The sequence below is a fragment of the Lathyrus oleraceus genome, chromosome 5, assembly GCF_024323335.1.
Source record: "Lathyrus oleraceus cultivar Zhongwan6 chromosome 5, CAAS_Psat_ZW6_1.0, whole genome shotgun sequence".
Taxonomy (NCBI): domain Eukaryota; kingdom Viridiplantae; phylum Streptophyta; class Magnoliopsida; order Fabales; family Fabaceae; genus Lathyrus; species Lathyrus oleraceus.
Window position 1 is genome coordinate 526610807 of NC_066583.1, and position 15718 is coordinate 526626524.

Genomic DNA, 15718 nt, shown 5'->3' on the forward strand with positions numbered 1-15718 from the left:
GAGTTAAATAGAGGAAATAAATAACTTTTATTTATGAATAATTTTGAGTAGAGATCAAAGTAATCATACTATACGATATACAATTTAAATATATTGAATTCATAGTGCAAAATAGATATGAAGTTTGCAGAGAATTTTGTCAAATAATCGGAAGACTAATAATGTTGTACACAATAAAGTGATGATAAAGTATTCATAGTGTAAAATAGATATGAAATTTGCAGAGAATTTTGTGAAATAATCGGAAGACTAATAATGTTGTACACAATAAAGTGATAATAAAGTGTTGGTACGGAAAAAAAATTCGACACAAATAAATTAAGTGTAGCATATATGAGAATATAACTTAGGTTACTGTGATAAGATTAGATAAGTTAAATAAGTTAACATTGAAAATGACAACATAAGAGAGTTAGTAATATCAATAATAAAAAAGATAATAAGAGAGTTAGAGTAGCATCAATAATAGAAAAAAAAAGATAATAAGAGAGTTAGAGTAACGTCAATAATATAAAAGATAGTAGACATTAGATTAGAAAAGAGAATAAGAAAGTTAGAGTAACATAATAATAGAAGATACTAAAAATTAAATTTTTATGTTTATCCATCTAGTAGGATTGGTAAATGAACAATCTCGCACAAAAATGAGGATTTTTTACTAATATAACCCAAGTTTTTAAATTATTTCCCAAAATAACCCAAGTTTCAAAAAATTTCCCAATCTACCCCACCTTTAATAGGGAGGCGCCAATTGGATTGGCGCCCCCTCTTAAAAATTACAAGGAGGCGCCAATTGGATTGGCTAGGGCACCTGCCCTAGCCAATCCAATTGGCGCCTGTGTGTATTTTTTAAGAGGGGGCGCCAATCCAATTGGCAACTCCCTTAAAAAAGCCTCAAATGAAAAAACTTCCAACATGAAAGTTGTAGATCTTTTCAAAACAATGAATTTGGATATAAATTTTGCAACATTTGGATTTTTTTTGAGAAAGTTATGGGCAGTTGAAGTTGGACTTCTGAGTTTTTCAACTGTTGTCTGACCTATAATGTTTTGTATTATTGCATGTGTTTCTTTTACGAATATGAATTTTTGTCCAACATAACATTTGAAGTAGACATCTTAAATTTTGCAATGCACTTGGTCCCACCTCAAAATAATTAAAAATGAGTGAGTTAGGTATCTGCGAACTTGACCCAAAATTAGGGTTTCTATCAGAATGACCTATAATGTTCTGAAATTAATGATGAGCTTCCAAGTTTCAAATGGATTTTTGATGAACATGAAAGTTGTTCATATGGCGACTGTTGTTAAAACTTGAATGGAGGCGCCAATTGGATTGGCTAGGGCAGGTGCCCTAGCTTAGGGTAGGTGCCCTAGCCAATCAAATTGGCGCCTATGTGTATGTTTTAAAAGGAGGCGCCAACTCAATTGCCGAGTCCATCATAAAATGCCTTTTTTGTATTATAAATAGATGCGTTGTGTGACCTATTGTTCCACAACTCAAATAATCATTTGGCTATCATGTTTGGTGTTCGTCGCCGATACGGTAAGGTGATTTATGCGAGAGACAAACCTCAATTGGTGATGCTGTTTTGGAACATCACCACGTTAGATCAACTGAAGAGGGAGCTGATTCGATGGTTAGACGGGAAGATACCAGAAGGGGAAAAAATCAGAAGTATTGAGAGACTTGACAGTATCTTTGGTTGGGTGCGAATGAGGACTGATAAGGATGCTAGGGAAATGATGTTCGGTCGAGACGACATTAATTTGATTGTTGTAATCAGTTAGAATTATTTATGTTTTCAGATATTTTGTACTGATGTTGGTTATGAAACTCGTTGTAACAAGAACTTAATGATATATAATGATTGATTGTTACAGAAATACAATGTTACAAAAAGCATAAGATGTAGATACAATGTTACAAATAGCTTAAGATCTAGATATCATATTACAATAAGCTTAAGATCTAGATGATGCTCCTAGATTGGGACAGTTGTTTTTGTTGTGTCCTGGTTGACGACAGATACTACATAATCTTATCATTTTATCTGTGGAATCCATCTCTGTTCTTATACGTGTGCTGTTTGGCCTTCCTTTCTTCTTTCTACGCATCTCTTCATTGTGCCAAACAATATCTCCTTCATATGGAGGCCAGTAATCCTCCATTGGTAGTACTGAAAAGCCTCGACTATATACATTCATGATGGTGTTGGCCTTGTACACATCAGATAAATAGGTGTTAGCGTCTTGACGAGTATAAGCGCATGCTGCAATGACATGGGAGCAAGGTATGCGGAAGGCCTGAAATTTTCCACAATCGCACCAACTTGTGTTTAGTCTAACAGCGTAGGCTAAATTTGGTCTCCCCTCGCTGTTGCCCATTGTTTCCTGGACGCTGAAATTTTGTCTATGACGGTCAAACACGGTTACAGCGTGTGTCGTAGCTTTGATGCTCTCCTCTTTCATGACCTTCATGCAACATTCACTGAATACTTGTCCAGACATTAACACTGCACTCCATCTTTCGCCTCTGGTTGCGAACATAGAAGCCAACCTATAATAGGTTGATCTTACCAAGGCGGTTATCGGCAGGTTTCGAATTCCTTTGAAAACCCCGTTCATGCATTCCACAATGTTTGTTGTCATGTGGCCCCATCGACAACCACCGTCAAATGCTCTTGTCCACTGCTCTACTGGGATGTTATTTATCCATCTCCCCGCATCTTCATTAGACAGTCGAATCTCATCACGATAATATTGAAAAGACGGTTGAGTTAAAGCATACCCAGCATTCACCACCTTCTTGCGAAGATTCTTATCTTTTATAGCACGCATGAAGTTTTGTGCTATGTGTCTGATACAGTAGACATGTGTAGAAGGAGGATCATGCCATCCGTTTTCATGGTTGTTGTAGGCACTTTCGATGGCAGCATGTCTATCAGAAATCAGACATAGATTGGCTTGTGGTGCGACATGCGTTCTGAGATGTCGAAGAAAGAAACCCCATCTAGCAGCTGTTTCACCTTCAACAAAAGCAAAGGCAACGGGAAATACATTGTTGTTACCGTCTTGTGCAACTGCCATGAGCAACGTACCCTTGTATTTTCCGTATAACCAAGTGCCATCAATTTGCAGGAGAGGTTTGCAGAATGCGAAACCTTTGATGCAAGGGTCAAATGCCCAAAAGAGACGGTGGAATATTCTATTACCTATAGCACAGGTTCCGTCTGGCATCATTGCTGGCACTGTCTCCAGAATTGCCACGGTTCCTGGGACATAAGTTTTTAGTGCCCATAAAAATCGTGGTAATTCTTTGAATGAGTCCTCCCAGTTGCCGAAAACCTGCTCAACAGCCTTTGTCCTCGCAATCCATGCTTTCTTGTAAGATGGAGTATAATTATATGTTGTTCGGATATGTGATATAATTATACTCACCTTCACTGATGGGTCTTTGTTTACCAATGGCAGAATGTCTCGACAAATCAATGCTGTGCTCAGTTGACGGTGATCTTGTGCAACGGTTGTTGCGACGCAACTGTGTGGTGGGTCTATTGAAGCGATCTCCCAAGAGTCATTTCTCTTCTTGTAAGATGCAGCCAAACGAAACTTACATAGCATGTTACAACATTCAATAACATACCTTCTTGAATCAGTGCGTTTAACCGTAAAGTCAACAAAGTTGTTCATGTGATATTTTTTGATTGCCAAGACACATTCCTCTTTGGTACGAAACATGTCTCCCACCTTTAATTCTCCTACTGGTCTCGGATACGGATTGTAGAAGACACTGTCGGACATTTCATCATCGTGAAGATCCATATTTGTCATATGTTGAGGAGGAATATAGACATGAGTAGGAGGTATTGGTGGTGGTTGAGCCTCATCTTCATCGTCGTTATTCAGGATGTGATCAACCTGTATCTCAGTCTCCTCTTCTTCTTCATCAACAACGTCGACCTCTACTTCTGCTTCTGGGTTGAGTTCATCTGAGCATTGTGCATCATCTGCATCATCTCCACCAGCTGGATCCTGATATGTTACTTGAGACTGTTGAGACGGTATACATGGTTGTAGAGTAATGTACAACTCGATAGAATCCATGCCTGAATGTTCATGACTAAGAAACATGCTTTGCACATCTTCATCGTCTCGTATCTTTAGGGGGAAAAACTTGCATTGACCATTCTCAAAAAATATAGGATTCTGATATGTCATCCTTGACACAATACCTCCCTGTATAAAGGATTGTATTCTTTTTTTGAAATGCAAAAAGGTTGCATTTCTCTTCATCGAAACTCTAATGGTATCAGTGTTTCTAAAACAAAAACCATGAAGCTCAGACTCAAAAGTTTCACCGTTGCAGTGAACGTTGATACTGTATAATGATGAAGATGACATTTTGGAGATGAAAAGTATTTTGCAAGTGCAGATGAAAGTGAGTGAAGATGAAAAGTATTTTGGAGATGAAAAGTATTTTGCAAGTGCAGATGAATGTGATAGTAAGACACTTAAATAGATGGTATTAATGTCTCACATTGAAGCTAGTCTGAGATACCGTGTCAAGCATGCAAGTAATTTCAGAGATGATGTGTCTGTCATGTAAGACAGTGTGACTTGATGTGTCAAGCATGCTAGCTAGTTCAGAGATGAGGTGTCTGTCATGCAAGACAGTGTGAGTTGATGTGTCAAGCATGCTAGGTAGTCAAGAGTTGATGTGTCTGTCATGCAAGCTATCAAGTAGGTAGTCATCAGCATACAGGAGACAAGACAGACACGTGTCGGACACCTAAGACGGTCAGAGATGATGTGTCAATCCTGCAAGACAGTGTGAGTTGATGTGTCAGCCAGGCAAGCTATCAAGAAGGTAGTCATCAGCATACAGGAGACAAGACAAACACGTGTCGGACACCTAAGATGGTCAAAGATGATGTGTCAATCATGCAAGCCATCCATAAGTGAATTGTTCAGCATGCAGGAGACAGCAATGCCACGTGTTGAGCATGCAAAGGGTGGCGCCAATTGGATTGGCGCCTACCTTTAGGACTTGCACATGGTCGCCAATTTGAATGGCGCCCCCCTTAGTCAGTCCTTGAAACCAAGCATTCAGAACTAGGCTTGCATGCATGTGCCCTAGGGTGTCGCCAATTTGAATGGCGCCCCCTCCTAAATAATGTACATGGTCGCCAAATGAGGTGGAGACACCATGCAAACACAATTTTTCATGCACTCTTCCATTTGCCTATAAATTGATTCACTCCTTCACCAATTCTTTCACACCAACATTCTCACTACTTCATCTACATTTCTCACTACTTCATCTACATTACTTCTGTTACAATTTCATCTTCTACAAAATCTTCCATTTTCATCTACACTAACTCCCCAACAATATGTCTTTACTCACAATGGGCGAAGCACACAGAGGAACAGTTGCAAACATCGCAACATACGTAAGTTTTTTCTTATACTTCTTTTTTATGTTTCATCTCCACCAACCCCATTTTATTTTGAAATACCGACTTAGTCATGTGTTTCATTATTTCTATTATAGGATGTCTCAAGGTTTCGCACTAGAGTCCACGAATTTGTCCACATGGACCCGATGATTCAACCTTATGTTGAACTCGCCGGTTTTGGTCACCTTAGCAAAATTATGTCTTGGTCTATAGATAACAAATTCATTCTAGCCTTATGCGAAAGATGGAGGCCAGAGACACACACATTTTGGTTTCCAACCGGTGAGTGTACCGTGACGTTAGAAGACGTCTACATGCTTTTAGGACTACGAATAGAAGGCAAAGCCGTTAATGGTAAGACCAACTTTCCTAATTCAATTTGCATGGAGCTTTTAAACGTTGATTTGTTAGATGATAATGCTAGGGGACAAGGTATACTACTATCTCGCCTAAAGTCATATTATAATAGTTTTTATTTAGATGAGCATTCTACCGAAGAGGCTCGAATCATCAAAACTAGGTGTTACATTATGTTGTTACTAGGATCCTTTTTATTTCCCGAAGGTAGTGGTTCTAGCATGCATATTATGTACTTACCTTTACTTAGACATATAGATAGAATAGGTAGTTATAGTTGGGGATCCGCATGTCTAGCCTATCTCTATAGTTCTTTGTGCAAAAACTGCCACAAAGATACTTCTACATTTTCTGGATGTGCTGTTTTGCTACAAGCATGGGGATGGTCAAGACTACCGTCTCTAGCACCGGTCAATAGCAACCCCTTCACTTTTCCATATGCAAAAAAGTAAGTTGTTTAAATTGCTATGTCTTTACTTCCTTCCTTACAGTTTATTACCCATAACTATTTTTTTTAAACTTTTTGGTGTAGATGGTCGGCACGCGGTATGAATTACAGCAGATGTCCGAGACACTGTATTACTCAATATCGCAACCTGTTGGATCACCTTCGACCGACAGACGTAAGCAAAATAATTACATTATTTATTCATATTATGTATACTTTTTCTACATTCATTTAAATCCTATTGTCTTTAACATTTCAGTTCATTTGGCGTCCATACCTTAATATGGAACATGAGCATCAGATCAACCCTGAAGACGCAGCCGTATGGACAACATGCGTACCGATAATACGGTTCACAACAGTGGAGCTGCACAACACCGATCGTGTGAAGCTGCAGTTTGGTATGGTCCAGAATATCCCAGATCCCCCAGCTAGCCTAGGAGAATGGCATATGCGCAAAGTGAACGACCAATGGAACTACAACCCTTGGCAAACCTTCGCAAGATCAGAGTGTCGCAAGTGGAAGCACCGTCATGACCATGTCTTAACTGACGCAGTCATGCCAAATGAGGTAAAACCAAGTCGTACTTATATGGCTTGGTATAGATCAGTTGGATTTCAATTCATCGCCGATGATATGTACCTCTACGACCCACGCCAGACAACTTACACACAAGAAGGCTCAACATCTAACCCCTAGCAACAATCTCATCCCGGTTACTCACAACCACCTATCCAACAAACTTTCCGTTCCACAAACACACAAACATACAACCAAAACATGCCATTCACCCAACCCCAAAACCAAGAACATCCCCCATACCACCACCAACAAATGGACCATCAACCTTCGACCCAACATCGCTTCGCACCCACACCATCACCCTACCAAAGTCGCCTTACCCAAAACACTAACCGCCCCATCACCTACCGTAGCCAAGAACCCCAAACATCACAATACCAAAACATCCCACAACCATATCTCTTCCAAACACCCCAACAACCTTTCCAACCTTTCCTAGACCCATCATTGTCACCCATGTCCCCCTTCAACCGTCCTGGTCGCCCATCCATGAGTCAACCACACCCCAACTTCTCTGGCATGGGTCATGAGCTCAGCTACGCCGCTACACCATCATTGAATACTGAAGACTATGCTGAGTTGGCTGAATACCTCAACGAATCTTCTCCTGTAGGAGGTAATGACGCTCCTGGACCATCAGATGAACAAACACCGGTGCAGAATCGTCAACGTGGGTTAGGGCCAAGGGTTAGGGTAGCTAGGGGATGTGGGACCGGAGGTCGGTTAGGTGATCCCGGTCATCACCATTAGGATTCATTGTGTAAAATCCAAATTTTATTAATATCAATTCGTATTATGTCAAATTTATCTTTGTGTATTCTCCAAACATTAAGTTTCTTTCATAATTCTAAAATAAACACATTTCATAAAACAAAAATTTATAGGTCAAAAACCCTAATTCAAGGACTTGTTATTGTTATGTTGAAGGGCTTGAAGTTGGTCCCTTTTGGCAAAGTTCACATACACTTGTTTTGACAGAAACCCTAATTTTGGGTCAAGTTCGCAGATACCTAACTCACTCATTTTTAATTATTTTGAGGTGGGACCAAGTGCATTGGAAAATTTAAGATGTCTACTTCAAATGTTATGTTGGACAAAAATTCATATTCCTAAAAGAAACACATGCAATAATACAAAACATTATGACTCAGATAACAGTTATAATGTCAAAGAGTCCAAATTCAGGTGCCCATACCTTTCTCATAAAAGCTGCAAATGATGCAAACCTTTAGTCCAAATTCATTATCTTGAAAAGATATACAACTTTTATGTTGAAGGTTTTGTCATTTGAGGCTTTTATCATTCATACTAAAGGGCTTGAAGTTGGTCCCTTTTGGCAAAGTTCACATACACTTGTTTTGACAAAAACCCTAATTTTGGGTCAAGTTCGCAGATACCTAACTCACTCATTTTTAATTATTTTGAGGTGGGACCAAGTGCATTGCAAAATTTAAGATGTCTACTTCAAATGTTATGTTGGACAAAAATTCATATTCGTAAAAGAAACACATGCAATAATACAAAACATTATAGGTCAGACAACAGTTGAAAAACTCAGAAGTCCAACTTCAACTGCCCATAACTTTCTCAAAAAAAATCCAAATGTTGCAAAATTTATATCCAAATTCATTGTTTTGAAAAGATCTACAACTTTCATGTTGGAAGTTTTTTCATTTGAGGCTTTTTTAAGGGAGTCGCCAATTGGATTGGCGCCCCCTCTTAAAAAATACACACAGGCGCCAATTGGATTGGCTAGGGCACCTGCCCTAGCCAATCCAATTGGCGCCTCCTTGTAATTTTTAAGAGGGGGCGCCAATCCAATTGGCGCCTCCCTATTAAAGGTGGGGTAGATTGGGAAATTTTTTGAAACTTGGGTTATTTTGGGAAATAATTTAAAAACTTGGGTTATATTAGTAAAAAATCCCAAAAATGAGGGCAAATTAAATATGTTTGGAGGACTTATGTAATTAATTTCACTTAATGAATACAAAATTGGTTATAATGTATCGCGTCTGAACTATAAACCACAGTACCCTTTGTTTTTAACATTAATGAATTACAAACAATACATACAACTTACTAGATTTTAGAGTTATGGTTTAATATGATTTATTCTAATTTAAATACTTATTTAATCAAATATTTGAGTAAAACTCTTTCTAGCGCGACCCAAGTCGATTTTGAAATAAAAATTCTACTTGATTCAAAATAAATTAATATTCAGTTTTAAAACAGTAGAAAACACTAATTAAAAGCTAAAGAAGCGTCAATGTTATCATCATACACTGGTTGTGATTGTCAAGCACTACTTTGATCACATGAATTTCCATTGTAAACAGAAATTTTCGTACCACTGTTCAATATTCAGCATTAGAGACCCGGTTATGCAGAGACATGAATTTGTAAGATGTATCATTCTTTATACCATATTTAACATGTAAAAAACTAGCATTATCAAATCAGGGTACACTTTGATGATAGTTTTGTATAAACCAAACTTAGAATGAAAGAATTGTAATAAAAAAATTGAGGATTGTATGGATCAATTGGTTAGAGTTTGTGTGTTTAACAAGATTGATCTGCGATCAGGTTATTATCAAATTCATGTGAAGTTAAAAATATACCGAAGGCTGCATTTAGAATTCGTTACCATAATTATGAGTATTCAGTTATACTGTTCGGTATGTCTAATGCGTTAGGAGTATTTATGGAGCATATGAATATGATTTTTCATCCTTACTTTGATGAGATTATTGTGGTATTCATATATGATATTATGATATATTCCAAGTCAGACGAAGAGCATGCATAACACCTGCGAGTTGTATTGAAGATTATGAAAGACAAGAAGTTGTAGGCTAAGTTGTACAAGTGTAAGTTCTGGTTAGGAAAAGTGAGTTTTCTTGGTCATTAAATCTTTAGTGGTGGAATACTCATTGATTCATCTAAGGTAGATGTAATGTTGTAGTGGGAGACTCTTAAGTCTCCTAAGTCGATTACTGAGATAAAAAGTTTTTTGGATTGGATGAGGATTTTCAAAGTTGGCTTTGCCTTTAACTCAATTGACTCGGAAAGGATAATCTTATGTGTGAGATGTTCAATGTGAAGAAAGTTTTCAACAACTGAAGAAGAGGTTGACGTCAACGTCAGTTTTGATCTTCTCAGATGCGAGTGAATCTTTTGTGGTGTATTGTGATGCATCTAATATGGGTTTAGGTGATGTGTGTAACACCCCAAATTCAATTAACTTATTTAATTGAATTTTGTTGTTTGATTTAATTATTTAAATGATTTAATATGCTTTTAATTATTTAGTTGATGATAATAAGTGTTATGTGGTGTTGGGGGTTATTAGAATTTTAATTAGTTTATTTAATTAAGATAGTGAAAAATTCATTAAATAAATAGAAAAATAAGAGAAATAGTGATATTGGGACAAAAGTATAATTACTAGAAAAGTAAGGGAAAAAAGAGAAAGTGGAGGGGTAAAAGTGTGAAGAAGGAAATTAATTATAATTTAGATCAAAATAAATAGTAAAAGGAGAGGGGAGTAAATTTCATTGATAGATAAAAGTTACAAAGTGGGAAAATGAGGCAAAGTGAGAAAAGAAGAAAAGGGCTCGAGGGAGAAGAAAATCACCATAGCTAGAGCTTGAGGATCGTTGAAATTCAGGTAAGGGGGAACTACTTGAATATGTGTATTGCGTGAGGGTGGAGAGGGATCCTCTCCCTCCTCTAGGTTTTTATTCACCATTGTTGTGCTTTAGGAATCCTTGAATGCGATTATGTGTAATCCATGATAACTGCAATGTTCGTGTGTGAATTTGTACTTTGTTACATGTTGAATATTGTGTATAATATGTTGGTATGAATTCTGAATTTGGTTCTTTCCATTGATGTATTTTAGTATTATGAACCTAACCTTGAAATTGGGATTTATTGATGAAATTGAATGATGACCGATGAGTATGTGATGAATTAATCCCTGTATAATATGTATCTATTGTTTCATGTGCGGTTTAGGGTGCTTGGGGTCGAAATCGGAGCTTCGAATGAGCTCTCATGGCCAAAACGCAGAAAAATGCATTTTGCAACAGTGTGACGGGCGTCACGAGCGTGACGGGTTGTCTGTCATGAAATTGGGTTGGTTGACGGTTGTCAGTAGAGTGACAGGGAGACCGTCATGGTCTCCAGGAAGGAATTTTTCTATCGATCGTCACCTAGGTGTCGAGTTATGAAGGGGGGGGGGGGGGCGTGACGGATTGGGTAACGGTTGTCACCTAGATGGCGACCTGGTCGTCATGGCTGCCAAAGGCCATTTTTGAGTGATTAGCCCTGTTTTTTATGTTGTTTTCTCGTGCCAGAGGTCGTTAGAACATTTGGAGAGAAAAGGAACCAAGGGATTGAAAGAGGGAGAGTTAAGAGGAGAAACTATAACTAAAAGCTTAAGAGATTTTGCAATTCTAAGGTAAGAGGGGATTACTTTACTGATGAATGATCATAGCCAGCCAAGGTGGTGAGGGGTCCTTACCCTCCAATCAACGTCAGGGTTAATGCTCTGTTTTCTTTCTGTAATGTGTTTGATCAAATAAGGTTTGAGTAAAACCTTATTGGCATCGATCGATAAATAACTTTTTTTTTCTTTGTGTTAATGTGGTGACCAAAGGGGATTTGAGTTAATCTCCTGTGGTCACCGTAAGTGGTTTGTTATTGATGAGATTATATATTGTTGTATGATATTGTTACAACATGTGTTAATATGGGATGTTTTGTAATAAATTGTGTTAAGTTACTGTGAAAATTGGGATATTTCGATGTCTATCTTTTTGGCCTATTCCCAAAAATTTCACGATCGATACTTTTCCCTAATTTTTCCAACACGTCAGAAACTTATTTTTTAGAAAACTGAACTGTTTCACAAAAATTGAAAAATCAGACCTTTTTCGCGAAAATCGAAAAATCGAAAATTGGATTTAGGGAGAGGCGGGGCAGTCAGGTCGTATCATGGTGGTGGCGGTATGAACGTGAATCGCTAAACAACCGCCGGCTGCGCGACGATGAGCTGCGGTGGCACCAAAATCGCCTGCAACGGTGGCGAGCAACGACAACGCCTAAATAGGTCACGACGAAGGTGGTGTGTGCATCGATGTCGGCGGCCTGAGCCTTTCCACGGGGCGGAGACGATGGATGGGAGTCACGCCACTGACCGACGAAGGAAGGGAGTCGCGTCGTGGGATGGCGGTGGAGGAGTGTTGCTCCGTGGGACGGAGGCAGATGAGAGTTGTGCCGCGAGACGGCGACAGCTGGGAGAGCCCCGCAATGGCGACCGACAGTCGGCAACATGATTTTAGATCTGGCAGCAGGTCCAGGCTGTTTAGGGCATTTTTGGGAGTTTTCAAGTTCAGGGAGTTTTCCCTGATCTTTGAGTAAATATTGATGTTAGTGACCTTTTGGTAACCTTAGGGTCAAATTGGAGTAATTTGAGTTAAACTGTCACCCCTTAGAGTTCAATAGAGTTTTCTCGTGTGAAGAGTTGCCCTTAGAATACTTTTCAACACTTTAGAGTACTTTTGGATACTTTAGAGTCATTTTGAGAGTTAACAAATATTGTTGAGCTTTTTGAGAACTCTATTGAGTTATAAAGAATATAATAAAATTTTGAGACTTTTTGAGTAATATTGATGATTTTAGAGTTGTTGTGTAATGACATAACTTTACTCTATTTGAGGTGTAAAATAATTATTTTTAAATTATATTTTTGAGATTAGTAATTCAGTGGGATTATAGTGAGGCATGTGATTGACAACCTTATGGTTCAAGAGTGGAACCATATTTTGAAGATGATTTTTTGTGATGGTTTTTGATAATGGGTTTTTATGATGATTATATGAGTTGCATGCTCGTCTTTTATACATGAACATGCATGCATATATTTTGGAGTTAGGCAAGGCTTCGGTCTAGTGAGCTCAGGTTTAGAGAGGAACCATGATAGTCTAATGTCCAGAGAGGGACATGCTTCATAGAGGAATTAGAGACATGGATAATAAGTAACAAACCCCGATCCTAAAAAATGGATACCACATGCATATTGATGGAGTAGTTGGTGCATTAGCATTTGCATTATAATTTGAATTATGGTTGTGTTTTGTGTGAATAATATACTTGTGATTGTTTCGTTTACCGTCCTATTGTTAATTTTCACCATTATCATTTGTAAGGTGTATTCTTATCCCTTTCTTGTTCGTTTTGTTGGCTTTGTGCAATTGATATACAGACACTCAACATGAGTAGTTGCTTGTGAGTTGGAAGATGGCGTTAGAGCTTGTCTTCATTTATTTTTATATTTATCGCTTTTAGTGGTCTATATGCTCTGATTTGTAACATCGGGAATGTGGCGTATTATTTTTTTGAGTTGATGTTTGGAGTTTATTTACTTTGAGTATTTTCTGTTAAATAATTATTTGAGGTTATGAGATATTTTGAGTTCCGCTGTAGGATTTTGATAAAATATTCATGAAGTTGTATGTTGTGTTTTGAGTAACACCCTAAGTTGTGAATTTTCTCTTTTATATTAAGAGTCGGGGTTTAAGGTGTTACATAGTGGTATTAGAGAAGGTCGGTTCGTCTGACCAGATTTTATGATTTTATTTGTTTCCTAGTACGCGACAAGTGTTTAAAGTTGTCGATACAATGTTTCTTCTAATGGTTATTTGTTGATGTACATAGAAATGGTTGAAATAAATGATCGTGCAATTGTTGATGCCTTGGCAGTTCTGGCCCAAGTGATGGGACAAGCTTTGCAAGTTTAGCATAATGCATAGGTTGAAGGTGTCGAATCATATGGGTTAAACAGGTTCTGAAGAAACAATCCGCCAACCTTCAAGGGAAGGTATGATCCAACGGGTGCTCAGATTTGGTTGTAGTAGATCGAGAAAATATTTAGAGTGATGGCTTGCACAGACTCTCAGAAAGTTCTTTACGGTACTCACATGTTGTCAAAGGAGGCCAAATACTAGTGGGATAATGCACAATAGAGATTGGAAGATATTGGTACTAATATTACTTGGGTTGTGTTCAGAGTTGCATTGTTGGAAAATATTTCCCAGCTGATCTGCGCAGTAAGAAGGAGATCGACTCCTTGAGCTTAAGAAGGGAACATGACTGTTGTGGGTTATGCTGCTAAATTTGAAGAGTTGTCTAGGTTCTGCTCTCATTACAATGGGGTAAGGGCGGAAAGGTCCAAATGCATCAAATTTGAAAGTGGACTTCGCCCAAAGATCAAATAGTTTATCTGATACTAAGAGATTCGTCAGTTTGCTATGCTAGTTAATAAGTGTCGTATCATTAATAAAGATAGTCGTGCAAGATCTACTCATTACAATAGTGTTAGTGATAGAAATTTGTATGTTGTTCTAGATGTTAAGGGTAAGCAAACGTTTCAGCGGAGGAATAATGGTTGGAAGAGTCAAAATAAGGGAGGTGCTCCTGCTCCTATCAAGTGTTTCAAATGTGGGATGCTTGGTCACCATGCTTCAAAGTGCACTATAAGAACATGCTTCAAATGTGGAAAGGCATAACATAGAGTTGAAGAATGCAAGAGTGCTATTGTGGTTTGTTTCAACTGTGGGGAGACTGGTCGTATTAGTACACAATTTCATAAACCCAAGAAGACGCAAGATGTGAAAGTTGGTGGAAAAGTGTTTGCTCTCAGTGGTGCAAAGGCCTCAAAGTATGATAGTCGAATTCGAGGTATTTATTTTATTAATGATATTACTTTGACTACTATCATTGATACTGGTGAGACACATTCCTTTACATACGATGATTTAGTGAAAAGATTAAATCTTGTGGTGTCTGCTATGAGTGGTAATATGGCCATTGATACTCCAGTTAATGGGTCGGTGACTACTTCTTTAGTTTGTTTGAATTTCCATTTGATAACATATGGCAGAGACTTTGGTATTGTCATAGTTTGATTACCTTTGAGTCAACTTGATGTTATCTTGGGTATGAACTGGTTGGAGTTCAACCGCATTTATATCAACTGTTATAATAAGACGATGTTATTTCCCGTGTTCGTGGAAGAGAAAAATCCTCAATTTATATTTGCTATTTAAATGGAAGAGTTCTTGAAAGAGGAAGCCCAAGTGTTCGCGATGTTTGCTTCTTTGCAAGTTAATAGTAAGGAAGTGTTGGATGATCTTCCTGTAGTGTGTGAATTTCAAAATGTGTTTTTAGATGATATTATTGATCTACCATCAGAGAGAGAGGTCAAGTTCACCATCGATTTAGAAACCGGTATTATACATGTGTCGATGGCACCATAAAAAATGTCTCCAGCATAATTGGGTGAACTGAATAAACAAGTAGAAGATCAGTTTGAGAAGAAAGTTTTCAGACCAAGTGTATCACTTTGCGGAGCTCTAGTGTTGTTAGTGAAAAACAAAGACGGCAGAATGAGGTTGTGTGTTGACTATTGCCAGTTTAACAAGGTTACTATCAATAACAAGTATCCTCGTCCTAAGATTGAAGACCTTATGGATTAATTGGCCTTGACATTCTCCGAGCCACAATTACTGCATAGTAGGATTGAGACAAGGCCTAAAGCCCTTGACATACCTCATGAGGTATTGATAAACTGAACAAGGTTACTATCAAGAACAAGTATCCTCTTCTTAGGAATAACATCACCATTGTTGAAACTTCTGATTGAGACAAGGCTTAAAGCCCTTGACATACCTCATAAGAAGGATAGAAGTTATCGTTGTAGAGCTAATGGAATCAAGTGACTCTAGAGATTCTGAGTTAGATGAAGATATCCTAAGTTGGATTTTGATGTAAGGAGCTAAAATTTGGAGATTTCCTAGAT